General features: G+C 38.4%; 1 protein-coding gene and 1 pseudogene across 1 annotated transcript in view; both read right to left on the bottom strand.

The window, feature by feature from the left end:
- PPM1E (protein phosphatase, Mg2+/Mn2+ dependent, 1E) overlaps positions 1-27,784 on the bottom strand; it is a 210,841-nt gene that overhangs the window by 36,975 nt on the left and 146,082 nt on the right. The window lies entirely within an intron of this gene.
- LOC102852329 overlaps positions 26,929-27,784 on the bottom strand; it is a 1,358-nt pseudogene continuing 502 nt past the window's right edge.

Here is a 27,784-nt window from a genome sequence, read left to right as displayed (position 1 = left end):
AGTATGTTAACTGTGCTACCAGGGTTCTTGTAATTAAAAAACCCAAACCCAACCGACTGCAATGGAAATGATACCTCCACTGAGTTTCTGAGCCTGTAAATCTTAAGAGGATATTTTCTCATCTTTCTCTTATGGTGTAGCTGGTGGGCTCAAACTGCCCAACACTTATTGTTGTTGCTGTTATGTGCTGTCAAGTTGGAAACAACTCATTGCTGACCCTTCGGCTGGTCTTCACAGGTTGTAAATCACATGGGAGTTTGTCCATCTTTCACCCGCAGAGCTGCTGGTAGATTCAGACTTTGAACTGAAGCAGTGCAACCCCTTCCCACCAGGCCACCAGAGTTCCCCTCTTTTATAATATTGCTGTTATGTTTCATGACATTCACAGCTGACCTCAGGAGGAGAATGCCTATCTTTCTCTGTTGAACAGCTGTTGGATTAGAACTATGTGCCTTTGGGTTGGCAGGACAATTCATTATCACTAGGTCACCAGAACTCCTTCATAACAGTCAATCATAAATGAGGTGAGTTTTTCTCGGACCAGCATTCTGTATGTTAATGAGAAAGTGGTCAGATCTATGTTCCAGGCAAACAAGTATACCAACTTCGTAAGTAAACCATTGTTGTTATTGTTGATTGCTATCGAGTCGAGCATGACTCATAGCAACCCAACAAACAAAAGGCCTGAAGCCTTTCTATAACTATTGTCACTTATCAAAGGTAATAGTTTCCAGAGGCATGTTGTTTAGGAAGTGGATGCCACTCATTATAAAATGAAAATTTTATTTAAAAAAAGGAATTATTCCTAGTTCACAGTGAAGTTCCTTAAAACCCAGGTTGTTGAAAGAAGTTATTTTATTCTTAACTTCTCCTCAGTGAACCGATATTGGCAACTATAAAGCTGCTCATAACACAAGAATTTCTTTCCTCACATTGCCTTTTTAAAAATAGGGTATATTTTCAACCCTCATTCAGCTCTTCCTCTCTTTGGATATTGAGAAACTCCTGCTGGTAGTCTTTGTAGGTTTCCAATTTTCTTATATTTGTTCCTGAGGGCATACCACCTTAATTGGACAACACACTCCATTGGCTTTTGCTGAGACCTGCATGTACTCTGCCTCATCATTTCCTCATAGTTACTTATTAGCCTTTGATATACTTGGTGGTCCTTTCTCAGTTTTTTATCACAGGTTATCTCCTTATTGAAGATAATATTTGCATTTCTCTCTTGTTTTCATCCTCTTCATATACATGTATTGTGTGTGCATGCACACGCACGTGTGAGTGAGTGAGTGTGTGTGTGTGTGTGTGTGTGTGTGTACACAAGAGATAAAGAGAGTCAGACGTCAGACAGACAGAAGGGAGGTTTCGAAAAAAAAAAAAGAAGGGCGGTTTCGGAGAGGAGCAGTCAACGTCATTGTTTTATGCTATTTAAAACCCTGTAATGAGCCCTTGTTTTATTCTGGAGAGTGAATGCTTTTCAGAGAGTGATATAGTTACTTCCATAATACAGAAGCACATATATTAAATAAGATTCTTGAGTACAGCAAACAAAATGAAATGATATTTTGTTTAAGAAGTACACAGACAGTTGAATAAAATATATTCACTTATACATAATAAATGACAATCAATAATTCTAAATTTTGAATCTGTGTTATTTCATTTATGATGTGACCTTGGATTAGTCATTTTGTCCTCTGGGGTTTTTTTCTCTGTAAACCTGTAATCTTTAATTATTTGTTGCTTGCTTTTTTGGGGGGGTGAAATTTATAGATCTTGCTTAAGTGAAAATTTACAACTGAGCTAACATCATGAAACATTTTCAAATCCATCAAAATTTATGAAGTGTTTGTAATTACCTTCCTTCTCCTTCCTGACCTCTAAATTTTTCCAACAAGCTAAGAAAACAAGCTATGCAAAATCTGTGGCAGATTGTAAATTCCCTCATTCTACTCCGTATAGCTAACATATGTTCAGAACCAACTGCATTCACTAGAATTAAATAAGTCACTGAGAAAGAAAAGCTGTAACTTGTTTTTCCTCTTTATTTTAACCACACAGGACTGTATGTTAATGAGAAAGTGGTCAGATCTATGTTCCAGGCAAATTCCTGTAGAAATTCCTACAAATGGCTTTTCAAATACTTGATACATATACATTATAATGTAATATCAATTACCTTATCAGGATAAAGACAAGAGGAAAATTTTTTATCTTGAAAATAGTAACAGTATGTGCCATTTTTAAATATAAAGGTTTTATTTTATACTGGTTTACTTATAAAGTCCGTATACCTTGTTTTTCACACTAGATATTTCCCATTTCTTTAATCCACTCATCCCTCCACCCATTAAATTGTGTGACCCTATGATTACCCACCCCCTGCCCATTCTCACCCCTCTGCTCCTTCATTCCCTCCCCCCCATAGATCCTTATACATACTTTACTAGTTATCTATTTCTACAATAATGGTCTTACACAGTGTTTGTCCTTATGGGATTGAGTTCACTCAGCATAATGCTCTCCAATCCTTCCCAAGTTAGGTAACGATTTACAAAGTCATTGCTCCTGTGTGCTGCATAGTATTCTACCATGTGAATGCCCCATAATTCCTAAATACATTCATTTGTGGTTGGACATCTGGGCTATTTCCATGTTCTTACAATGGTGAATAAAACTGCTATGAACATTGGTATAGAAGTTTCTGTTTGTGCCTTAGTTCTCATTTTTGGGGGGTATGTGCCATTTTCAAGACTTTTCAACTCAAACTCACTGCTTCCAACTCATGGTGACCCTCCATGAGGTTTGTGAGATTTTAAAACCCAATGGGAAGAGACTGCTCATCTTTCCCACAGAGCCCCCAGAATTTAAAATGATGACTATAACAGATAAAGAGGTTAACGTCCCACTTCAAAGAGGCAAGTGATTACAGATTTGCCAAATGGAACACTTAATTTGACTTCTTGACTGTTGCTTCTATGGGTTAACTGTGGATAACATGAAAGTAGGAACTATGGAAACTAGAAAAGTGCTGACTCAAGATGAAAACTGTAATCAAACTGTAATTAAGGAGTGCTGGTATTATGAGTTGTGTGATTAATGAAAGAGTTCAAATCCGCCAGATGCTCTGTGGGACAAAAATGTGTAGTCTCTTTTCATAAAGATTTACAGCCTTGGAAACCCAATGGGATGTCTTACTATGAGTTGAAAAGTTATTTGACGACAGTTTTTGTTATGTCCTATCAGGTCAAGTATGACTCATAGTGACCCTATGAATAACTGACCTGAACCCTCTCCTATGCTGGGCCATCTTCAACATCTTTGACACACCTGAGCACATTGCTGCAGTCACTGTGTCAGTCCATCCCACTGAGGAGATCTTTCTTTCTTTCACTGACCCTCCATCTTATCAGGCATGATGCTCCTTTCCAGGGAACAGCCTTACCTAGCAACGTGTCCAGAGTATGAGAGACAAAGCTTCACCATCCTTGCCTCTAAGCAGCATTCTGGTTGCACCTTTTATTTTTTTTTTCCCTTTTATCTCCCCCCATCCCCTGCACCTTTTCCAGTGTTTATCTGTTTGTTCTTTTAGCAGGCCATCAGCTATTCAGCACTCTTTTCCATCATCGATGGCAGTAGGTTTGGGTGTTTTGGTTCGGTAGTTCACCCATGGAATATATAATTATACTGTCTTTACTATCCTTGTACAGTATGTATGTATTTGTGATCCAAAATTTTAATTTAGGCTGTTACTATCAAATTATAAAAGAACCTTTCATCAGTGGGGGGAGGGAGGGAGATCCTTCAAAGTCTAACCTTGATAAATGAGATATGTGAGAGACTTCTAAAGATAGAAAAGTATTATCTAATGTTAAACTGATAATTAAATTATTTGAGGTGACACTGTTATAGTAACAGAGGCACCTGATATATCTATTCTGGGAAACTGAGAACAATAAAGAAATAGCATTCCAAACACTTTAACAAAAGGCTCCATTATTTAACTATTTTTGGAAAGGAGCAGAGGCCAAAGACTGAAATGCTATATTGCTAGTTTAGAAGCAATGTCTTTTCTATTGTATGAAAATGAGTATACTTGAAAGCAATGTTATTTATTACAAGTCCATATGTTCTGATAAATCTAGGTAAGGGTGAAAAAACCAAAATTAACCAAAGGTTAAAAGGAGGCACAATATTTCTGATCACAACGCCAGTCTACATTTTAAAATCAGGAGTTTTATTTTTCATGTTATAAGTTGTTTTAAAATGTACATTATTTTAAAGATGTAAAGTTACGATATTATAAAAACCAGGGATGTGTTCTATGTCCATACCTTTTCAACCTGTATGCAGAATAGATTATCCAGGAGGCTGGGCTCTATGAGGAGAAATGTGGGGTCAAGATTGGTGGACGATTTATCAACAATCTGCGTTATGTGTATGACACAACCCTGCTTGCTGAAACTGAGGAGGACCTGAAGCGCCTGCTGCAGAGTGTCAAGGACTGCAGCCTACAATATGGATTGAGGCTCAATGTCAAGAAGACAAAGATTCTCACCACTGGACCAACTGGCAGCATCAGGATGGATGGTGAAGAGATTGAGACTGTACACAGCTTTAGTTTGCTTGGCTCCACAGTCAACAGTCTTGGCACCAGCAGGCAGGAAATTAAAAGGCGCATTGCCATGGGAAAGTCTGCTGTTAGGGACCTCTCCAAAGTGCTGAAGAGCAGTGGTGTCTCTCTGGAGACTAAGGTGCGTCTGATACAGGCCATGGTCTTTGCAATCACCTTGTTATGCATCAGAGAGTTGGACAATGACCAAGGAGGATAGAAGGAGAATTGATGCCTTTGAGCTGTGGTATTGAGAGTACCATGGACTGCTAGGAAAACAAACAGATTTATCCTGGAAAGGGTTAAACCAGGTGGCTCCTTGGAGGCAAGGATTCTGAGGCTCTGTCTAACATACTTTGGACATGTTGTAAGGAGAGACCAGTCCTTGGAGAAGGACATCAATGGTTGGGAGGGTGGAGGGACAGCACAGGAGGGGAAGGCCCTCTATGAGGTGGATTGATTCAGTGACTGGGGTAATAGGGATGGGTGTATCAGAGGCAGTGCAATTGGTACAGGACAGAGCAGGATTTAGGGTTGTTGTACATAGGGTCGTTATGCATCGCAAGTGACTCAACAGCACATAACAACAACAGACAACAACAATTATAGTATGAAATGACACTATAAAGTGAATTCAGTTGGAAAAAATTAGTTATTTTATTAAAAGCAGAAATTCTAGACTTATATCTTAATTGACATCTATTTTTTTTCCCTTTATTTTGTTTTGTATTGAAAATAATCTCATTTCCATAAATGGTTATAGGTTTTGGCTTGTTTGTTTTTACCAAATCAACTTCTCCTAAAATCTCAGACTGTTCTTAAACAGAAATAGGTAAGCTTATTAGGATGTGAACATACACCAAACAACTTACCTGGCAGTACAAGTAACTGGTCTGCTCTCTGAGTCTGTGTTTCTTTCTTACAATCTTTTTTTTTAAATTAAATAATTCTTTTTTTCACTGTGGTGTAACACAAAAGTTGGTTTTGAAGCTGAGCATCTCCATGGAAAAATAAGTATTATGTATCTGATACTATATGGCTTTTTTCTGTTGTGCTAGGAAGTGTTTAACTGTACAACAGTTTCTTTCCCACAACAACACACACACACACACACACACACACACACACACACACAGATATATTATATATATTATACATTATATAATATATTATATATCCCAAGTATTCAAAGGTATAGTTCAAAACAAAAATTACAAAATCTGTTCTTGTAATGAAAAGCAACAGTATACTTCTTTGAGTTCCTTTCTCCAGTCAATGAATTTAAATATGTCAATTAGACAATTGTTAATTTGTTTTAACACAACCATTTAAATAACATCATCATGCTAATGAGGTGGAGGAGAATAGAGAAACTGATATTCTCATACAATACTGGTGAAAGAGCAAAATGACCAAAATATGTTGAAAAGCAATTTGCCTGTATCTAATATTTTTTAAAATTTTAACATTTGAATGATCCAAGAAGCATCAAAAGATGATAGAGGAACTACACTGCAATCCTGAAGGCACACAGTTCGAATCCACCAGATGCTCCACTGGAGAAGGAGGGGCAATCTCCTCCTGTGCCAGTCAGATCTGACTCAACAGTACACAACAAGGGGGAAGAAAAAAAAAAGATGACAGAAGGAATGCACATAGTCAATGTATATGTACAAAAAAGTGCTGGTTGACACTGAAAAATTTCAGGAGGTAGCATATGATAAAGAGCCAATGGTGATGAGGGAAGACACTCACACTGTACTGAAGGGACTGGCAAAAGGTAAGGCCCTAGGAATCAAGTGAAAAGAGCAAACAGATGAAGCCCCAGATGTGCTCACCAGTCTGTACCAGGAAATTTGGAAGCCAGCCATCTGGTCAATTGACTGGAAGAGATCCTTATTTGTTTCCAATCAAAAAATGTGGAAATAATCAAACATATCATTAATATCACACTGTTGTGGTGGTGGTGGTGGTTATATGCCATCAAGTTGCCTGCGATTCCTAGCAACCCTATATCCAACAGCCCTAAACCCTGCTCTGTCCTGTGCCAATCTCACTGTCTCTGACACACCTACTCCCATTACCCCAGTCAGTGAATCAATCCACGTCATAGAGGGTCTTCCTCTCCTGCGCTGTCCCTCCACCATCCTGAACATGACATCCCTCTCCAAGGACTGATCCCTCCTTGCAACAGGTCCAAAGTACGTCAGACAAGGCTTCAAAATCCTTGCCTCCAAGGAGCAGCCTGGTTTAACCCTCTCCAGGATGAACCTGTTCATTTTCTTAGCAGCCCATGATATATTCAATACTCTTCTCCAGCACCACAGCTCAAAGGCATCAATTCTCCTTCTGTCCCCCCTAGTCATTGTCCGGCTCTCTGATGCATAGCAAGTGATTGCAAAGACCATGGCCTGTATCAGGTGTACCTTAGTATCCAGAGTGACACCATGTAATTTTATTGACTATGCAAAGACATTTGACTATGTAGATCATAATAAACTATGGGTAACACTGAGTAGAAATTTGAAGGGCAGTTGCTTGGCTGACTGATTGGAAGAGATCCATATTTATTCCTGTTCTCAAGAAAAGGGACCCAACAGAATGAGGAAATTATAGAATATCATTAATATCACTTGCAAGCAAATATTGCTGATGATCATAAAAAACTGCTAGAATAGTACATAACAGCAATTATGTCTGAGGATCAGACAAGTTGTAGAATGGTATCATACACGAAGAAAGCAAATAATCAAAAAGACAGTAAACAAAGGAAGAAACAAAGTGAATGTCAGAAGAGAAGACTCAAACTTGCTTCATGTATTTATCGGTTCTACTCTGATATATACATGGTCAACATGAGGCAGCACTGACTCACTACAACTGGTTAATGACTCCAAACTACATGTCTCTAATCCAGATATCTCTCTTGAACACCACTTGAGTGCCTACTCTTAGATATCTAATGTTGTTGTGGTGGTAGTGCACCATTAAGCCGGAACCAACCCAAAGGTGACCCTCCAGAGGATTTTTCAGAGGCAGTTAACTGCACTGGAGAACAGTGCCTATCCTTTCCTATAGAGCAGCTTGTGGTCTGGAACTGCATGCCTGCAGGATTGCAACACAGCTTCTTGCCACTAGGCCAGCAGAGCTCCCCAAATGTCTAATAAGCATCTTAAATTTATTTAACATACTACAAACCAAACTATATTCCTGATTTTCTTTTCTCTTCAATCTATTTCTCCCATAAATACCTTCATCTTAATAAAACCTAACTCCACCTTTCTAATTGTTCAGGACAATAAAGCTTCAGTCTTTTTTTTTCAAATGTATGAGCAGATTATCTGAGAGGCTGGGCTCTATGAGGAGAAGCGTGGAGTTAGGACTGGTGGGCGATCTATCAACAATCTGCGATATGCAGATGACACAACCCTGCGCGCTGAAACTGAGGAGGACCTCATGCACTTACTGCAGAGGGTCAAGGACTGCAGCCTTCAATATGGACTGAGGATCAATGTCCAGAAGACAAAAATTCTCACCACTGGACCAATCGGTAGCATCAGGATGGATGGTGAAAAGATTGAGATTGTTCACAGCTTCAGTTTGCTCGGCTCCATGGTCAACATTCTTGGCACCAGTAGCCAGGAAATAAAAAAACATATTGCGATGGGGAAGTCTGTGGTTAGGGACCTCTCTAAAGTACTCAAGAGCCACGGTGTCTCTCTGGAGACTAAGGTGCGCCTTATACAGGCCATGGTTTTTGCAATCACTTGTTATGCATCAGAGAGTTGGACAATGACTAGGGAGGATAGAAGGAGAATTGACGCCTTTGAGCTGTAGTGCTGAAGAGTACTGAATGTACCATGGACTGCCAAGAAAACAAATAGATTAATCCTAGAGAGGGTTAAACCAGGCTGCTCCTTGGAGGCAAGGATTCTGGGGCTTCGCCTGACATACTTTGGACATGTTGTAAGGAGATACAGGTCTTTGGAGAGGGACATCATGCTGGGCAGAGTGGAGGGATGGCACAGGAGGGGAAGACCCTCTATGAGGTGGATTGATTCAGTGACTGGGGTAATCGGGATGGATGTGTAAGAGGCAATGAGATTGGCACAGGATAGAGCAGGGTTTAGGGCTGTTGTACATAGGGTTGCTATGAGTCGCAAGCAACTCGACGGCACATAACAACAACGATTCCGGAAAACCTATGAACCTGGAGAGAGGATGAAAGGCACCCAAGCGTCGGGGACTCTCCTTCATAGGGTTGCTATGAGTCTCCTGCGACTCAATGGCACTTAACAACAACAACATGATATTATTATTCCTTTCTACCTCACATTGCATTTCCAATCTATCAGTGTATCTCTGATACAGGAAAACTTAGGGGCTTCCTTTCCTACCCTATCTCATATTCCATTACTGCCCTATGGTTATACAGGTTATATATAATCACAGTATACAGTGGTTCCTTATAGTTTGCAAGCACTAGGTTCTGACTCAACAGCAACAACTTCCCCTAGGGAACTGTGGTGGCCTACGGGATAAGGAGGGGTGCTGCCAACACAAGACAGGCCGTTTCAATCTACTAGCTGCTCTGAAGTGAAAGGTGGACAGTTTCTTCCTAAACTTGCTGGAGAGTCAACCTAGTCAGTTCCAAATAGATAGCAATGAGTTGAGGTTGAACTTACTCTAACCTACCCTCAGGCTAAATGAATTTGAACTGGTTGCTAGATGTGACTAAGAAATGTGACAAAAGCCGAAGAGAACAAATACACCTGACTTGGGACTCTAATTTAGGAATTGGGCAAAAAGCGGCAGTGTATGTACAACATCCCATAATAAATGATGTCTGCTGTCCAGAAACCTTGGCAGAGTCCATGTTCGAGGGATGGCTGTGATCATATCTTATTTCTATAACCCAACTGACGGGTCTCTGTAAAACCACTTCTCCTCGTAAAACTGCTGACTATGTGAATTTTTTTAGCAGTTGTTGTTGTTAAGTTCCGTCAAGTCATATGGCCCATAGCGACCCTATGAACGAAAGATCTGAACACTTATATAACTTTCATCCTTTCTCTAAGTTCATAGAGTTTCCAGAGGCAAGCTATTTTGGAAGTGGTTGCCACTCCTGATTCCAAGCCCCTTTTAATCTGGGAGCTCATCAAACACTGACCACCATGGGTAACCATTATCACATTTGACACATCAGTGTCACAGTGTTTAGCATCACAGCAACTATGAGTTACCTCTGTACAGCAAATTGAAAGATCAGTGCTATACCACTTAGAAGAATGTTTGGCCAAAAACAGTTAAGGCCTGAGGGCCACTGATTAAAATTACCCACCTTTGAGTTAGTAGCATAACTTTCTATCCACTAGGCCAACAGAGTTCTCTCCATGACTCACAGCAAGCAATTTTACAAACAACAGGTCTAACCCTAGCCCTATCCTATATCATCCCCATAATCCGTGACACGCTCGAGCCCACTGCTACAGTCACCATCCACTTCTCTCAGCATGATGTCATTTCCTGAGGCCTGGAACTTTAAACTGTTGTTTGTTGTTGTGATGTGCCGTCAAGTCTTAGAGGACTATCAGCAGTTAGGAAAGAATAAAATCCTACCACTTTCTACCCTTAGGGAGAGTGGACTTCTATGTAGTGAAAGCATCTTGCTGCAGCTGGCCCACTCAGCTTCTCCTTTGCCAATCTTTATCCTTCTAATAATCTCTATCTGCCCGAGGAGAAGTGTCTTCGGCTAGCTCTCTTCATTCTTTATTAGACTTGAAAAGTACCCTCAAAATCTGGGGTGCCTGTAACATCTTCTTAATTCTAGCTCCAAAATCTATTTCTTTACTACCACTTTCATAATTCATCATTATGCTGCACTTAACAGCATCATTTACTAAATGGTCTCCCCACTTTCACCTTGTTCTTTCTATCTCAAATTCTGTCCTGTCTACAAAAGACAAAGCTGCCCTCCTTTCTCACCATTTATGTTGACAGCACGCTGTGAGGTTTGGGTTCATCCCTGTCTTTCTCTGTACCCTTTCCTCCTCTTCTCTTTTGTTTCTTTTTCATTTTAACTCTTTTGCATGTTCCATCCTTCACTAGTTCTGCCTCTGTTTTACTGCCTAAATAAACTATTTTCATTTGTTTTGTTAAAATACCACTGGAGGGGGGCGGGGAGTTAAAGCTGTCTTCTAAAAATGCAAGTCAGAATTAGAAAAAGAACAGCAAGCAAAGCCTAAAGTCTCCAGAAGAAAGAAAACAGTAAAGAGCAGAAATAAGCAACAGGAAGAATGAACAACACTAAAAGTGGTTTCTTTGAAAGGATTAATAAGATCAACAAGACCTTGCCAAATCTAAAAGAGGGAAAGAAGAAGACACAATTAGAATGAATGTGAAATGAAATGGGTGGTATCCAACAGAACCTACTAAAAGAAAAAAGATAGTAACAATACTAGGAAGAACTTCTTGTTGTTGTTATGTGCTGCTGTCAAGTTACCTGCAACCCATAGTGACCCAGCTCTGAACCCTGCCCTGTCCTGGGCCAGTCTTACTAATTCTGACACACCAACCCCACGGCCCCAGCCACTGTATCAATCCATCTCATTCTGGATCTTTCTCTCCTGCGCTGTCCCTCCACCTGTCCAAGCATGATGTCCTTCTCCAAGGATTGGTCTCTCCTGGTCATGTGGACAATGACTAAGGACGACAGAAGAAGAACTGATACATTTGATTGTGGTGCTGGAGAAGAGTCTTGAACATACCATGGACTGCCAAGAAAAAAAATAAGTCTGTCTTGGAGAGGATGAAATCAAATCTCTCCTTGGAGGCTAGGATTTTAAAGCTCTGTCTTACATACTTTGGGCACAAGGTCAGGAGAGACTGATCCTTGAAGAAGGACATTATGCTTGGAAGGAAGAACTAGACCCCAACAAATTTGAAAATCTAGAAGATAGGGACAAATTTTTAGAAACTCACTGCACACTTAAATACAAAGGTAGAAAATTTGAACAGACCCATCAGAAAAGAAGAAATTGAACAAGATTTTTTTTTCCAGAAAGGGAAGAACTCACTCGGTATCTCTCAAACTTAAAGAACTGAAAAACAAATACAAGCCTTGAGTTGCAATTCTGAAGGATGCCCTGAGAAAAATCCTGGATGATCTAGGAAGCACCAAAAGAAGATGGAAGGAATATACTTTTTGATACACTGTATAAAAAAGAATTGGCTGACACTGAAGCACCAGCTATGAGGAAATGCAAATTAAAACAGCAATGATTATCATCTTAGCCCAGCAAAAATAGCAAAGTTCAATCAGACAGAATGCAACAAATACTGGTGAGGGTATGGAGAGATCTCATGCATTGCTGGTAGCAATGTAAAATGGTACAAGCACTATAGTAAGTAGTGTGGCCCTTCCTCAGCAAGTTACAAATAGAAATGATATTTGATGTAGCATTTTCACTACTAATTATACTGTCCAAAGAAATGAGTTGCAATACAAACTGATATATACAAATTCATTTTTCTTCAGCATTATTTACATTAACCATGAATTGGAAACAACCCGTGTCCATCAAATGAACAGCTAAAGAAACTATGGTACATTCAAACAATGGAGTAATATGCATCACTAAAAAAGATCAAGAACCAAAACAACTATGAGATATCATCTCACCCCAGTTAGAATAGCAAAATTTAACAGAACAGCAAACAGATGCTGGCAAGGTTGCAGAGAAACTGGAACCCGCATTCACTGTTGGTGGGAGTGTTAAAATGGTGCAACCACTATGAAAGGCAATATAGTGCTTTCTCAAAAAGTTGCAAAAAGAAATACCATTTGACCCAGCAATGCCATTACTGGGAAACATACCCTAAGGAAACCAGAACTGCCACCCAAGCAGATACATGCACACCCATGTTTATTGCAGCTTTGTTCACAGTAGAAAAGAGTTGGAAACAACCTAAATGTCCATCAACAAATGAATGGACAGAGAAGCTGTGGTACATTCATACAATAGACTACTATGCTGCAATGAAAAACATGAAACTCATGAATTATTATACAAAATGGGTGACCCTGGAGGACATTATGCTGAGTGAAATACCTTGGTCATGGAGGGACTAATGCTACACAATGCGACTGTTGTAAAGCGGGACTGAAATCAGGGTTGCGGGGAGACTGAGAAAAGAGGGGGTAAATAATGTATACTACATTTAAGCAGATGAGGGAGAGAACTGTTTAAAAGGGATATATGATTAGGTATTATTGTCATGACAGGAGTCCAGAATGAAGGCTGCATAGCGGAGTGGACTTGAAAGAATTTTTCTTTTACTTTTCAAAGAGAAGAGCCAGTTGGGGGGAGGGATGGGCAGAGGGGAAAGTGCAACAATGAATGAATGGAAATCCAAAGTCTTTGTAAACTTTCATTAAAATTAATAAAAAATAAATAATAATAATAAAAAGCAAATAAAGCATAAAAAAGATCAAGAACCTAGAATAAATTATGCTGGGTGACCCAAGTCACAAAAGGCCAATTATGCTATAAAAGTGCTATTATTAAAAACTAAAGAAATTTTATAAAGAAAAAATTTTTTTTAAAGCTAAAGAATGTTTACACAGATTCTCAAATGGTTGACAGGGATGGGAAGAGAGATGGAGGAAAACGGATAAATTGGGTGAAAAGAAAGGCACTATACAATTGGGTTGATTATTGTTGTTGTTGCTATTGTTAAGTGCTGTCAAGCTGAGTATGACTCATAGCAATCCTAGGAACAACAGAGCTGAACCCTGTCCAATCCTGTGCCATCCCACACTTTCTGACACACTAGAACCCACTACAGCAATCACCATGTCAAACCACCCAGTTGACAGTCTTCCTCTCTTTCACCGACCCTCCCATCTTTCATGCACCATGTCCCTTTCCAAAGAATAGCCCCTTGTAACAACATGCCCAAAGTATTTGAGGTGAAGCCTCATCATTCTTGCCTCCAAGGAGCACTCTGGCTGCATCTTCTCCAAGATATACTTGTTCTCTTGGTCATCCACGGGATGTTCAGTGCTCTTCCCCCAACACCTCGGCTCAAAAGGATAAATTCTTCTGTCATCCTTATTCATTGTACAGCTCTCAGATGCATAACAAGTAATCAGAAAGACCATGGCCTGAATCAGATACACTTTAGTCCCGAACCTGACATCATTACTCTTCAGTAACTTGGAGATGTCCCTAACTGCAGACTTTATCAGTGCAGTGCAATTCCTTATTTCCTAACTGCTGGAACCAAGGGTGTTAATTGTGGACCCAAGTAAGAAAAAATTGTTGACTGTTTCAACAATTCAATTAAAATAAAAGTCAGGAAGAAAAAGTCAGGTTAAAACGCCAGTATGATGTTAATTTCTTAGTTTTGATAAATATATCATAAATATGTAAGATTTTAATATTGGCAGAATCTGTACACAGAAAACAGTTAATATTTATAGAATGAGTAGCTAAAAATGAAATCATGACTATTCAAGCTCTTTTCTAGTCCAGTGATTTTATATTTCCCTATTATTTCTCTTTCCAACTATCCATTTTTCGGTATCAGAGGAATATTGTTGGATGTAGTGCTGGTACTTGAGGCCCTCCTATTGGGAGGCACTCAAAAAATTAGAAGAAGCACCTGCAAACACCCATTAATAACCAAAACATGGAATATGCAGAGTATGGATCTAGAAAAATTGGAAATTGTCAAAAATGACATTGTACACACAAAGACTGACATCCTAGGCATTAGTGAGCTCTGATGAACTGGTACTGGCAATTTTTAATCATATTATTTTGATAATAATATGATCTATTATGCTTGAAATGACAAATTGAAAAGGAATGTATCATATTCATAATGAAAAAGAATATTTCAAGATCTATTTTGAATTAGTACTGCTGTGAGTAACTGAATATTATCTATATGCATACAAGCAAGATCTGTTGTTAATACAACTATTATTTAGATAAGTGCACCAACCACCAAAGCCAAAAATGAAGATAGTGAGGATGGAGAGGAAGAACCCCAATGAGATGGCTTGACACAGTGATGCAGCAATTGGCACAAGTGTGTCCAAGATAATAAAGATGGCACAGTATAGGGCCCAATTTAGGTATGTTGTTTAAAGGCTCCTATGAGTCATACTCAACTCAATGGTATCTAACAACAACAATCAATGTAAATAACAATATGAAAGTGCTTGAAGTTTTAAATATAATAACATCTCAGTTTATTTAGATAAAAGTTTAAGCCCTGTGTCTACGTAGGAGAAAATGGGACATGGGGACACCAGGCCATAAGGGTCTCCCTGAAAGGGCCAAAGGGAGTAAGAATAACACAGCCCCTCACTGCCTCAGAGCAGAAAGCAGATAAAGAGCCTGTACCCAGCCTCATGGTGCTTCTAAAGCTACACCAATAGCAAGAGGTTCTGGTCTTCATTACTGACTCAGAGACTCACAGTTATGGTATCAGCAATGCAGTTTATTAGGGAATTGAGTTGGAGAGGCAAGAATATCTTACAATACAAGTCCAGGCTTTAGCCCAACAGTTCCAAAGCATAATTCCTCAATAAATCCAGTCCCCAGTTTCAGGTCAGCAGTCAAATCCAAATCATCCAGCAAGGTTTGCCTCAGAGTAGTTATAAACAAATCATTCCACAAGTTTTGCCTCAGAATAGTTTAAGTCAGCTTCTCCTTCAAACATCTAGCAAAAACAGCCAAACATTTAACTGTGGCCAGCACAAATGCAAGAAGTGTCAGGTTATACTTTGCCACCACTTCTCCATAGCAATGCCACAGTCCCTCCACCACCAGGGTCTCAATTTCCCCATGGTCTTGTCACTACAAGCCTTGCTCACATCAAATCTTGCTTGCTTCAAGTCTTGATGCTTAGTGTGAGAAGCACTTTTTCTCTTATTCCAGTCCCACAGCTGATGCTGATTTGCAAGATGATGTGTCTGCAGTTAAGGTAGCTGGAGACCAGAGGCAGCTAACTGTAATGGCTTTATAAAAGCCAACTTTTAGGCTAAGGGAGCTCTGGTGACCTAGTGGCAAGAAACTGCACTGCAATCCCAATGACACATGGTTTGAATCCACCAGATGCTCTGCTGAAGAAGGAGGTCCAATCTCCTCCTGTGCCAGCTGGATCTGATTTGACAGTATACAACAAAACTAAATAAATAAAAAAGCCAATTTATAGGCTAACACCACACCTTGAAACTGTAGCTCATACAACAATCATTTTTCTGAATTCTATCTAGATTTAAAACTTTGGTTCAAGATTGTGGCTGATTTAGCATCTTTCAATACACATTAATATTTCTTATTAATTTTTCAATCTGTATTTTAAAAACATCTATCCTTTATAACTGATTCAAGGCCACCAGATGCTCCACAGGAAAAGGATGGGCAATCTCCTCCCATGCGATTAACTGCCTCTGAAAAACCCACCAGAGAGTCAACTATGGGTTGGTTCTGACTTGATAGTACACAACAACAACAACATGATTCTTTAAAATTTATTTTAGGGAAATTTTGGAGGTAAAAAATATCCTCACTAAAGATCAGTAAATTAAACATTACAAGTAAGAATGAGATAGTATAGAGTTAGACCTAGCCTTTTATGACAAGGGATTTTCTTTTACTAGACACCAATTCAAGTAATCTACGTAATCTTCACCACCTGAAAGATGAATATGCTCTTAGGAATTGTACTGGTTAAATAGTTCAATTTCTGAAGGAACTATTTTTAAATAAGCCTTAAAATATGCACCAAACCCTCAATACAGTTGGCAGCTTCAGAAAAGCTTAATTACCCTCTTATTCTTTTAACCACCCAGAGAAACCAATCCAGTGACTAGCATAGTACTTATTACCTGCTATGAGCACAGTCAAATGGATTCCCCACTGTTAAATTCAGAAAATAAACTAGGGAAGAAGGAAAAAAGAAATAAGAATGCTGACAGAGGAAGTAACAAAATACTCATGGACAAAATGAGAATCTCAGCTTAGCTCTGGATACTAAGAAATATCTGAGAAAGTATTTTTAGGAATTGAATGAAATATATCTAGGAAAATGTCTTTATCCAAAATGTTAGAGTAAAATTCAACCTAAAGATAGTGTAATTCACTGCAATTTTCTTTAAATGACATTTTTTTAGGAAGTAGAGAATAAAAGAATAGTTTGACTTGATAAGCTCTAATAGGGTCACTAACTGCAAAAACTTAAAAACTTCAGAAGGGAAAAGTGATGGTTCATAAAACATTTTTCTTTATTCAGAAGAAACAGAATATGTGTTATTCTCATAATGAAAGGAAAGAGTTGGCAGTAGACTACAGCAGAGTTCAAAATCATCTCACTTTTCAGTTATAGCTTCCCTTCTGAACTTACCATAAAATTGGTTTCTATGCTGCTTAAGTTAAACCAAGATTACTGGCACCAAGCTGAGTGAATGTGACTGCAGAGAACTATTATCTATTTTAAAATGGTTTTTGGAAAGAGAACTCAATAGAAATACTGAATTATAACTTTAACCATAGGAATATTACTTGGGACATTGCTTTAGGAAAAACTGTCATAGAAGTAAATGGAGTGGAGGAAACAGGAGGATGTTTGGGACATTAAAAAAAATGATAAACTTCTCTAGCTAAGAAAACAAGCATAAAGAAGCAATAATAACAAACTCTTGTCCTCATCAGAAGGGGAATAAAAACAACCAAAAACCAACCATCAACAAATCTCAGGTATCTTTTAAATTTCAGGGCCGTTCTTAGAGTCATCAAGAAAATCTGTTAAATTATTAGTGGTAAATCAAACTCGTTTCATACTTTATGTTTACAAATGTTTTCACATATCTCAATTAGTCTTTGTCAGAACCTTTAGGTATTAAAACGCAGTATCATAGAACTGGAAGAAAATGACAAATTTATCTAGTTCAGTCTTCAACTTTTCTTGATAGTATCCTAACTATCTAACTAGGTAGCTTATGTTTTAATTTTGTAAATAATTATAAGCAAAGGACTATGGAGAATAAATAAGATTTAGCTGAATATTCAAATACGATTAGGGAAACTAGGCAACAGAAAGAAAATTTCTATCTCTAATAATTACTATTTTGTTTAGTGAGAATTTATTGTCAAGAAGACAAAGATTCTCACCACTGGACCAATTGGCAGCATCACGATGGATGGTGAAGAGATTGAGATTGTTCACAGCTTTAGTTTGTTTGGCTCCACAGTCAACACTCTTGGCACCAGTAGCCAGGAAATTAAAAGACATATTGTGACGGGAAAGTCTGTTGTTAGGGACCTCTCCAAAGTATTGAAGAGCAATGGTTTCTCCCTGGAGACTAAGGTGCATCTGATACAGGTCATGGTTTCTGCAATCACTTGTTATGCATCAGAGAGTTGGACAATGACCAAGGAGGATAGAAGGAGAATTGATGCCTTTGAGCTGTGGTGCTGGAGAAGAGTATTGAGAGTACCATGGACTGCTAGGAAAACAAACAGATTCATCCTGGAAAGGGTTAAATCTGGTGGCTCCTTGGAGGCAAGGATTCTGAGGCTCCGTCCAACTTGGAGAAGGACATCAATAATTGGGAGGGTGGAGGGACAGCACAGGAAGGGAAGACCCTCTATGAGGTGGATTGATTCTGTGACTGGGTTAATCAGGATGGGAGTGTCAGAGACAGTGCGACTGGCACAGGACAGAGCAGAGTTAAGAGCTGTTGTACATAGGGTCTCGTCTCTATTAATCACAAACGACTCGATGGCACATAACAACACCACCACCACAACCAGGCACTCTGAGTTATATAATGATCTAATTTATTATATATTGGTATATTATTAAAAGCCTATTTATAAGGAATTATCTTGACTTTCAAAGAAAATGACAACCTGCTCTCACTTGCCACCTTCCAAGGCATATTATAAGATTTTTTTTAATCTTTGCAACAAATTATAAGGAAAGGCTTTTAGCTGCCTAATTGGGATATTTTGGTCAAAACTATGTTTCCAAATTTTATTGGTTTTAAAAATCTATTTAAATCAAGTGCTGCTGAGAATGTACATTGAATAGTAAACACAGCTAAAATATTATTATTCTAATTTTATAGATGAGAAAATTGAGTTAAGTGGATTAGTCACAGCCAAGTTTAAGCAATAATGGGACATAGCCTAGAATAGAGATTTTAAATCTACTAATCTAATAATATGAATTCCATCCTACATTGCAAATTAGTTATATTACATTTTAATTGAAACAAACATTTCAAAAATCCATTAAATTTGCTACAAAATTAAAACTATTTAGATTATAACAATAGTATTCATTTAACCAACTGTGAGTTGAATAAATATAAAGATGTGAAATTAAAGACTTTTAAAAATTAACCTATTAATAACCATGTGTGATTCAATACAGGTTTTGATTACTGCAATTACTAATATAACATACTTGTCCAAGCATGCATACACCACAAAATTACAACAATCTTTGGTATAATATATTGACTACTATGGAATATAGGAAGAAATAATCCAGAAATTCAGGTTTAAATTAATTTTGTCATAGATTGCATGTGCTTCTTAGTAAATTCTGCCTATGGATAATCATAAAGTGGGCAAAGCTTTTTCAAAACTTAGGTCCTGGTAATTTAGTAAAAAAATGGGCAAAAGACATGAAAAGACTTTTTACAAAGGAAGACATGTGGATGGTTTACAGACACATGAAGAAATGCTCAAAATCACTGGCAATCAGAGATTTAAATCAAAACAACAATGAGATACCAACAGGACAGTAAGCAATAAATGTTGGAGCGGATGTGAGAAATTGGAACTCTTCATGCACTGCTGATGAGACTGTAAAATGGTCCAACTATTTTGGAAAGCAGTTTGGCATTTCCTCAAAAAAGCTGAACACAGAAATCCCATACGACCCGGCTATTGTACTGCTGGAAATATAATTTCCCCAAGGAAATTAGAACTGACACATGAACAGATTTATGTATACCTATGTTCATAGCAGCAGTACTCACAGTAGTGAGAATATGGAAATAGTCCAAATGCCCATCAACAAACAAATGGAGTGAGGAACTGTAGTACATTCACATAATAGAATACTATGCAGCACTGAGGAGCAACAATTTCATAAAATACTATTTAACATGACAGAGTCTAGAGAGCATGATGCTGAGTGAAGTAGCCCAGTCTCATAAGGACAAATAGTGAGTAAGATCATTATTGTAAAAACAGAAGGCTAACTAGTAGGATGTGTATAAATATCCAAAAGGTGAAGAGGAAACTTACTTCTGCAGTATTCTTTTCCCCAAAATACATAATCCTCTTCTAGTTACTTAGAAAACATCAACAAACTAAATCAAATTGAAGGATATTCTAAAACAATTTGACCAGGAGTCTAACATGTCAAGGGTTTTCAAAGGCAAACTTTTTGGAAGGAGATCATCAATGGTTTTCTTCTGAGGCTCCTTGAAGTAGACTCAAACCGCAAACTTTTCCTTAAGCAGCTGAATGTATTAACAAATTGCACTACTCAGAGACTCCCCTTTAAACAATTTTTTCCCTCCATCTATCATGGTACTGTCTATTGGCCCAGTGATGAGGATCTCTGTTTTCTTGACGCTGAGATGCAATCCACATTGATGGCTGTAATCTTTGCCCTTTGGCAGGCAACATTTCATGAGTACCTCAGTTTCAGTGATCAAAGTTATACATAAACGCTGCTTGAGTCTTCCTCCAATCTTGATGCCACATTCTTTTTCCTAAAGTACAACCTCCTGAATGATCTGTTCAGTACATAGACTGAAAAGGTATGGAGAAAAAATATGTCCTTGAAACACTCCTTTCTTTATTTTAAACAAACAACTTTGGAATACTATAATTTTTAAACATGTACAACCCTACATATTAATCTATAAATACCTTCTCATATTGGGTGAGAACAGATGTAATTCAGACAAGAGTGGTGCAAAATCATATTATATTTCTTCATTTTTTACCTGAACTTGAAAGACTAGAACCCAAGAATTGTATCTAGTTCCAATGGTCACATTAAAACCCACCAATTTCTGATGAATACTGTACAGAATCTGGCATGGTATCTCAGCTGTACCTATAGCAAAACACTTCAAACTTTATATATTCTTGCGTCAGCAAGCCAGCTGCTCCCACTCCATCACATTCCTACTCTCTGCCAAATTATTTACGCATCAGGCAAGGCTGTTAAAAATGAACTAAAATGGTTCTCAGAAGAAAAAGGTGTAGTATTATGATTAAAATCCAAGGTGCCGCTCAGGTGACCTTAAAGGTATCAAAGCAAATGAAATTACATGTACCTGCCATAACTTATTATAATGGAAGAAAAGTCTCATGACTCACTTATTCACTCATGTAACACTAAATAGTGAAAGAAATATAACAAGTGATTGTAATTTTTTTTTAATGTTGTGGGGCATAGAATGATACATAACTCAGTGGCCAGACTCAAGCAGTTTATAGTTCATTAAGAGAACTAAAACACCATTTCTGTATGTAAATCTTTCTCACACAGTATTTCACTTGAACAAGTTTGGTAGATTTTGTCCCTGTTTGCCAGATGAAGAAATCTGAATTGAAAGAGGTTAAGTATCTTGTTCAATTATAAGCATAAGCGGTATAGCAATATAGTCATGTACTATAAGAGAGCACAGTGGGGAGAAATTACTTCTCGGAAGGGTAGTAGTTTTTATCATACTGACTGGCATTTTTACACTTCAAATGCAATTTATAAGCTTTCCTTCAACAGACTTAACTCTGCCAAAGACCCAAAAGGTCTTCCACAGAGGCAAACTACTACCCTTCTCTCACATTAGCTGCTCATTTAGAAAAACTTGCCAATTCTTACATCATAGTTCAAAGCACCAAGTTTACTTGCAGCTGTACTGGAATCTGTATTCTGACACTCACTACTTATGTGAACTTCAACAGGCCACTTAAAGTCTTGAACTTTTTATTTGCCTGTAAAATGGCACTTACTACCTGCTTACCTTTCAGGATTATTATGAGAAGTAAATAGCATAATTAGCATACAGTATTTTATATCCACCCCTGTCTACCTATCATTTGGTTGTACTGTGGCAGCTTGTATGTTGCTATGATACTGGAAGTTATGTCACCAATAGTTCAAATATCAACAGGGTCACCAGTATGACACCCCATGGATAGGTTTCACTAGAACTTCTAGACATTAATTCTAGGAAGAATGGCCTGACAAACTACCTCCAAAAATTATTCAGTGGATTAAAAAAAAAATGAATTGTCGAATGGGCTTGCTTTGGGCACATCATCACTAGAGTTCAGTAATGGTTGTTTTTGCTGTTCTTGGGTGCCATTGAGTCATAACTCAGTGACTCAATGAATAACAGATCTAAATCTTGCGCCATCCTCACAATTTATGCCATGCTCAAGTCCACTGTTGGAGTCATCATGTTAGTCCATCTCATTGAAAGTTTTCCTCTCTTTCACTGATCTCTACCTTTCCCAGAATGATGTGTTTTTCCAAGGACTGGCCTTTCTTGATAACATTCCCAACACATGTGAGGCTGATTATCACCATCCTTGCCTTGAAGGGGCATTTTCTCTGAAACAGATTGGTTTGTTCTTTTGGCAGTCCATGGGATATTTAATAGTACTCTTCACCAACACCACAATTCAACTTATTCATTGTCCAACTTTGGAAACAACGGAAAATACCATGCCTTGGATAATGTGCACCTTAATCTTTAAACTGACATCCTTTCCTATTTGGCATTTTAAAGAGGCCTCTAACAGATTTTCCCAACGTACGACATCTTTTTATTTTTTTGACTACTTTTATATACGTGTTGATAATGGATCCAAGTAAAATTAGATTACTGAGAAGATCAACCTTTTTGTCAGTTTCCACCACTTTTCTGTCAGTCTGTCATACTATGGTAGCTTTTGTGTTGCTGTGATGCTGAAAGCTACGCCACCGGTATTGCAAATACCAGCAGGGCTACCTGGGGTGGTGAGGTTTCAGCAGAGCTTCCTGACCAAGAAGCAGGACTGCTCATTCACTTCTGAAATAACAGGCCTTCAAAAACTCTATGAATAATGAAAAGAGATCACTAGCTAGAAGACATTACATTTGATGAGGCAGAGGACCATCAAGGGTGAGAGAAATCTAAGCGAGATGGACTGTCACAATGATGGATTCAAGCATACAAGCATAATTCAAGACCAAGACATGTCTTCTTCTGTTAAATAGACACTCTTCAATGACAAAAGAGTTCTGTTACTAAGTTTGCCTTCAAGTTGAACTATACACATAAGTCAAAACAGGTTTGGCTTGTATCTAAGGTTAGTTAAATGTTTATCTTAGTATATAGTGTACTTTTTATGCCTAAAAAATTTACATACTTGTAGATGAACAATATCTTTATCATAACAATGTTTTAAAACAATGAATTTAAATTCTGTAAATAAACTAGTAGAAAATTTAAAAAAAATAAAATTTGGCGCTCTGGTGGCCTAGTGGCACGAAGCTGTGCTGCAATCCTGAAGAGGCGCGGTTCAAATCCACCAGATGCTCTGCTGGAGAAGGTGGGGCAAACTCCTCCCATGCCAGTTGGATCCAATTTCACCATACACCAAATTAAAAAAATAACTAAATAATTTAAAAAATAAAAATTAAAAAATGTTTTTATGTGTTGCAAAGTAGCAGCAATTTGTTGTTAAAAATAATTGTATGTACTTTCAATTTAAAATATAACAGGCTTTACAAAGATTGGATGTTTGTAAACCAGGGACTACCTATGAGTACATAAAGTTATGATAAATCATAGTTAACTCAACAGCAGCTGACGATACTTCATATGAAAGAGCTATGGTACCTGGCACTGTGTCTGCTTTGTAACTACTTAGTAAATAATTACAGCATTATTCCACTTAGGGAGTTTCCTATGGTGAAAACATTTCTCCTTCTTTCTTAGTCTACTAAGCTTTATTAGTATAAGAAATGTTGTTGTTCTGTTGTAGAATGGGACTAACCTCAGGGTTGGGGAGAGACTGAGTAAGATGTGTTCAATAATGTATACTGCACTGAAACAGAGGAGGGAGAAAACTGTGTAAAAGAGATATGTGACTAGGTATTTCTGTCATCACAGGAGTCTAGAGCGAGGGCTACACGGTGGAGGGGACCTGGGGGAGGGTTTGTAAAACAATGAAAGAATCTTTTCTTTTACTTTTCCATAATTTTTGACTCATGTACTTATAACTTGTTAGTTAAATTTGTGTCTTCTAGGTTGCAACCCCCCCATGATACATCGTCAGGGATATGAACATGTACGTCTAAGCACAATTAATAACAGTGCATCTAAATTCCAAAATCAATCTCCATAATAGTCTATGTGTTTCCTACTGCCAAAGGGGCCCTTTAGAGTAGTGAGAGAAGATCTTCACCCTGAAACCCACAGCGTCCCTTTTCAGCAATAAGTATCTAAGAGAATATGCCATCCCCTTTTCCTTATGAATCAGGGTGAAGTCTCTCTCAGGGAGGAGTGATAGGGAATGGCAAAGGACACACCGACAAAGGAGATTAATCAGAACTGACTTTGACAAGCACTGTGGCAATTGGACAATTAAAACAGACATTCGGATGGCGGGGAAGAAGAACAAACTGGGGAGGAGGGTAGAGAAAATGGTGCAGTAATGAAGGAATGAAAACCCAAAATCCCTGTAAATGTTCATTAAAGCTAATAAAATTTAATAAAAAAAAAGAAATGTTGTTGTTGTTGTTATGTGCCGTCGAGTCGTTTTCGACTCATAGCGACTCGACTCATAGTGTAAGACATACTATTTAAAAAAATACTGTTGAGGATCTCTGTGCTTGGCCATCTATCAGCCCAATTGCTACCCCTGGCCACTCCAAACAGTATCTGCTATGGTATCAAGATAGATGTAATTATCTTACTTGTTATTAATGTCTGGATTACTTTTCTAGAATGCAAACTAACGGAAAACTAAATGTCATCAAGTCATTTACAATTCATAGTGATCCACCATTGGATTTTTGAGGCTATAAATCTTTACTGCAGAAGACTGCCTATCTTTCACCCATGGAACAACTGACGGATTCAAATCACCAATCTTTTTATTACTAGCCTGAGATGCTATACATTAATGCCACCACAATTACTTCATTCAATGCAAGCAGATGCTGTATTTTTATTTATCCTCTACTTATGAAAATACAGAGAAACCTGTCAGAGCAAAAGATTACTTTGAGATAGTTCAGTTACCACTTTTCTATTGCACTCTATTAGTAAATATGTTTAAATTTTTCTTTTCTGATAAGTTTCTATCTTACATAGGTTCACATATTATACATTTACTGCATAATTATTAACTCTATATATAACAGAACAAAATTCTGCTCAATCCTGTGCCATCCTCACAATTTCTGCTGTGCTTAAGCCCACTGTTGCTGGCACTATGTCAATCCATCCCACAGAAGGTCTTCTTCTATTTCACTGACCCTCTATTTTACCAAGCATGGTGTGTGTGTGTGTGTGTGTACTGTCAAATCGGATCTGACTGGTACAGGAGGTGATTGTTCCTCCCTCTCCAGCAAAGCATCTGGTGGATTTGAACCGCTCACTTCTGGGATTATAGTGCAGCTTCTTGCCACTAGGCCACCAGAGCTCGCCTGCATGATGTCTTTTTTAAGGGACTGGCCCCTCTTAATAATATGTCCAAAGTAAACATGACAAAGCATGCTGGCTGCCCTTCTTCAAAGATAGATGTGTTTGTTCTTCAAGTACATGGTATATTCAATATTCTGTCTTCTTTTGATACTTTTGGTGCCACTCAATATTATCTCACCCATAAAATCCTTCGTAATTGCCACTCAAAGCTTGGATTCCACCCCCACATCACCGCTTCAGTTCTTGCAGCGTGAGAAATATTAAATGTGCTCTTCTCTTCTGGCTTTCTAATTCCAGGTCTTTGTAAATGTTATTACAATTTTTTGCCACCCTTTGAAAGATGAGTAGTAGGTATAACAACAGTGCCTGGTAAATGGACATAATTAAATATTTGTTAAATGATTGAGTGAATAACAAGTAAATGGCATCCATCTTCTCTTGAGAATCTTAAGAGTCTTATGGGGAAGACACACAATTTACATTGTTATGTGTCATCAAGTCAGTTGTGACTAGCAGTGACACAATAGCTGTGAACTCTATTCTGAGCCAATTTAATTGTCTCCAACACACCTACGCTCAATACCCTAGTTACTGTGTCAATCCATCTCATTCAGGATCTTCCTCCCCTGCACTATCCCTCGACCCATCCAACCATGATATCTTTTTCCAAAGATTGGCCCCTCCTGGATATATGCCCCAAAATATGTGAGATGGAGTCTCAAGAACCTTGCCACCAAGGAGCAGCTTGGTTTCACCCTCTCCAAGGACAGACCTGTTAGTTCTCTTGGAAGCCCATGGTAAGTTCAAAACTCTTCTCTAGCACCACAACTCAAAGGCATCAATTCATCCTCTGTCATCTTTGGTCATTGTCCAGTTCTCTGATGCATAGCAAGAAATTGCAAAGACCCTGGCCTGGATCTGGAGCACCTTAGTCTCTAGATAGACATTTTTTGCTCTTCCACACTCTGGAGAGGTCCGTGACAGCAAATTTCCCTAATGCAATTAGTCTTTTTATTTTCTGACTGCTGGTGTCAAGAGTGTAAAGACAGACTTATGGAGGATGTTATGAAAACACAGCAGATCAACAGAAAAGTTTCTTGGAAGAGATGACACTTACTAGCTCTTTCAAATATACTGTTTTAAGTTCAGCTTGCTCTTTTCCTCCAACTCAAAAACAAAGAAAAAACTCTAATGACATTTATTCAACCTTTTCATTGTTCTAGAAACTATTTTTAGGGCTTTACATTTATTAGTTCATTTAATCTTCAAAATAATTTTATAAGACAGATACTACTTTAGGACATGGAAACTGAATTACAGAAAGTAAAAAACTTATCAAAAGTCACAAGATTAAAAATCAGGTACTTTGCTATTAATCATAACCTTTATTCTTTTTTTTTTTTTAACAAGAATTGGTTTTATTTTATTTTTGGCTTCACAGACAGTATTACAGCCGAAAAGTCAATAATATCAAAGGAATCCGCTGTGCTTTTCCCTATGCAGAGAGTTCCTCCCATGGTGGTCTCAGAGTCCGTGGTGACCCTGACCTGGGAACTGCCCCTCAGTTGTTATACTCCCGGAGAGCCTGGGCCATGAAGTTTCCCCCGGTTCTGAGCAGTGAACTCCTTGATGTTCTGGCAGTAAGTGTTAATCTGGCCTGCAATGAGCAGCGAGTCCATCCTGGCCGGAGGCTGCGGTGGTTTGAAAAGTTTAGAAAGGTCCTCCTCTGGGAGCAGAGGTTCCCCTCGACTCTGCCGCTGCATGCTCTCCTGCTGGCGTCGCTGCTGATACTGATGTTTCTGTTGCTGTTGTTTACTTGTATACCTCATGTACGTGTTGTATTTAACTATATTTTGGCTCATTTCATCCACTCTGTCCATCAACAACTGCAGATTCTTCCCCAAATGATTGCTGCTGGCAAGACTGAGCAGCTCATGTTTATCCTCAACAGCTGACTTCTTTTCAAGCTCCCACATTAGGACGTTGATTAGATGTGAATTTTTTATTACAATCGGCACTTCTTCAAACATGTGCTCAAAGGTGACAGTTGCCTTTTTCAATGCTTCAGGAGAAAAGTCCTTCTCTTTACAAACTTCCATCAACTTAGGAGTCTGTCTGTAAGCCTTCAGTGACAGAGACCCTTGGGCAGTTTTTATGGGATCGTAAATGAGAACGACAGACTCTTCAATGGCGTGCTGGTAACTGAACTCAGAGTCCAGGAGCGCGCGGGTAACGAACGAGCCGTAGTACGTGGACTGGTACCAGCCCACATGGAGATTGATCGATGCTGACATGGTGAAGGCTCCGCATCATTTCCAACTGATATTGGACTTCATCAAACTCAGCATCCTCCTCTGTATGCTGGGGGAAAGGAAAGCAGTTGGTAATTTCAAGCCGATCTTCCACAACCAGGCCCA

The sequence above is a fragment of the Elephantulus edwardii genome, unplaced genomic scaffold (genome assembly GCF_000299155.1).
Source record: "Elephantulus edwardii isolate Elephantulus edwardi_28Jun2011 unplaced genomic scaffold, EleEdw1.0 scaffold00257, whole genome shotgun sequence".
NCBI classification, from domain to species: Eukaryota; Metazoa; Chordata; class Mammalia; order Macroscelidea; family Macroscelididae; genus Elephantulus; species Elephantulus edwardii.
The sequence above is the reverse complement of the archived record's forward strand: the minus strand, read 5'-3'. Positions and strand labels throughout refer to the sequence as shown.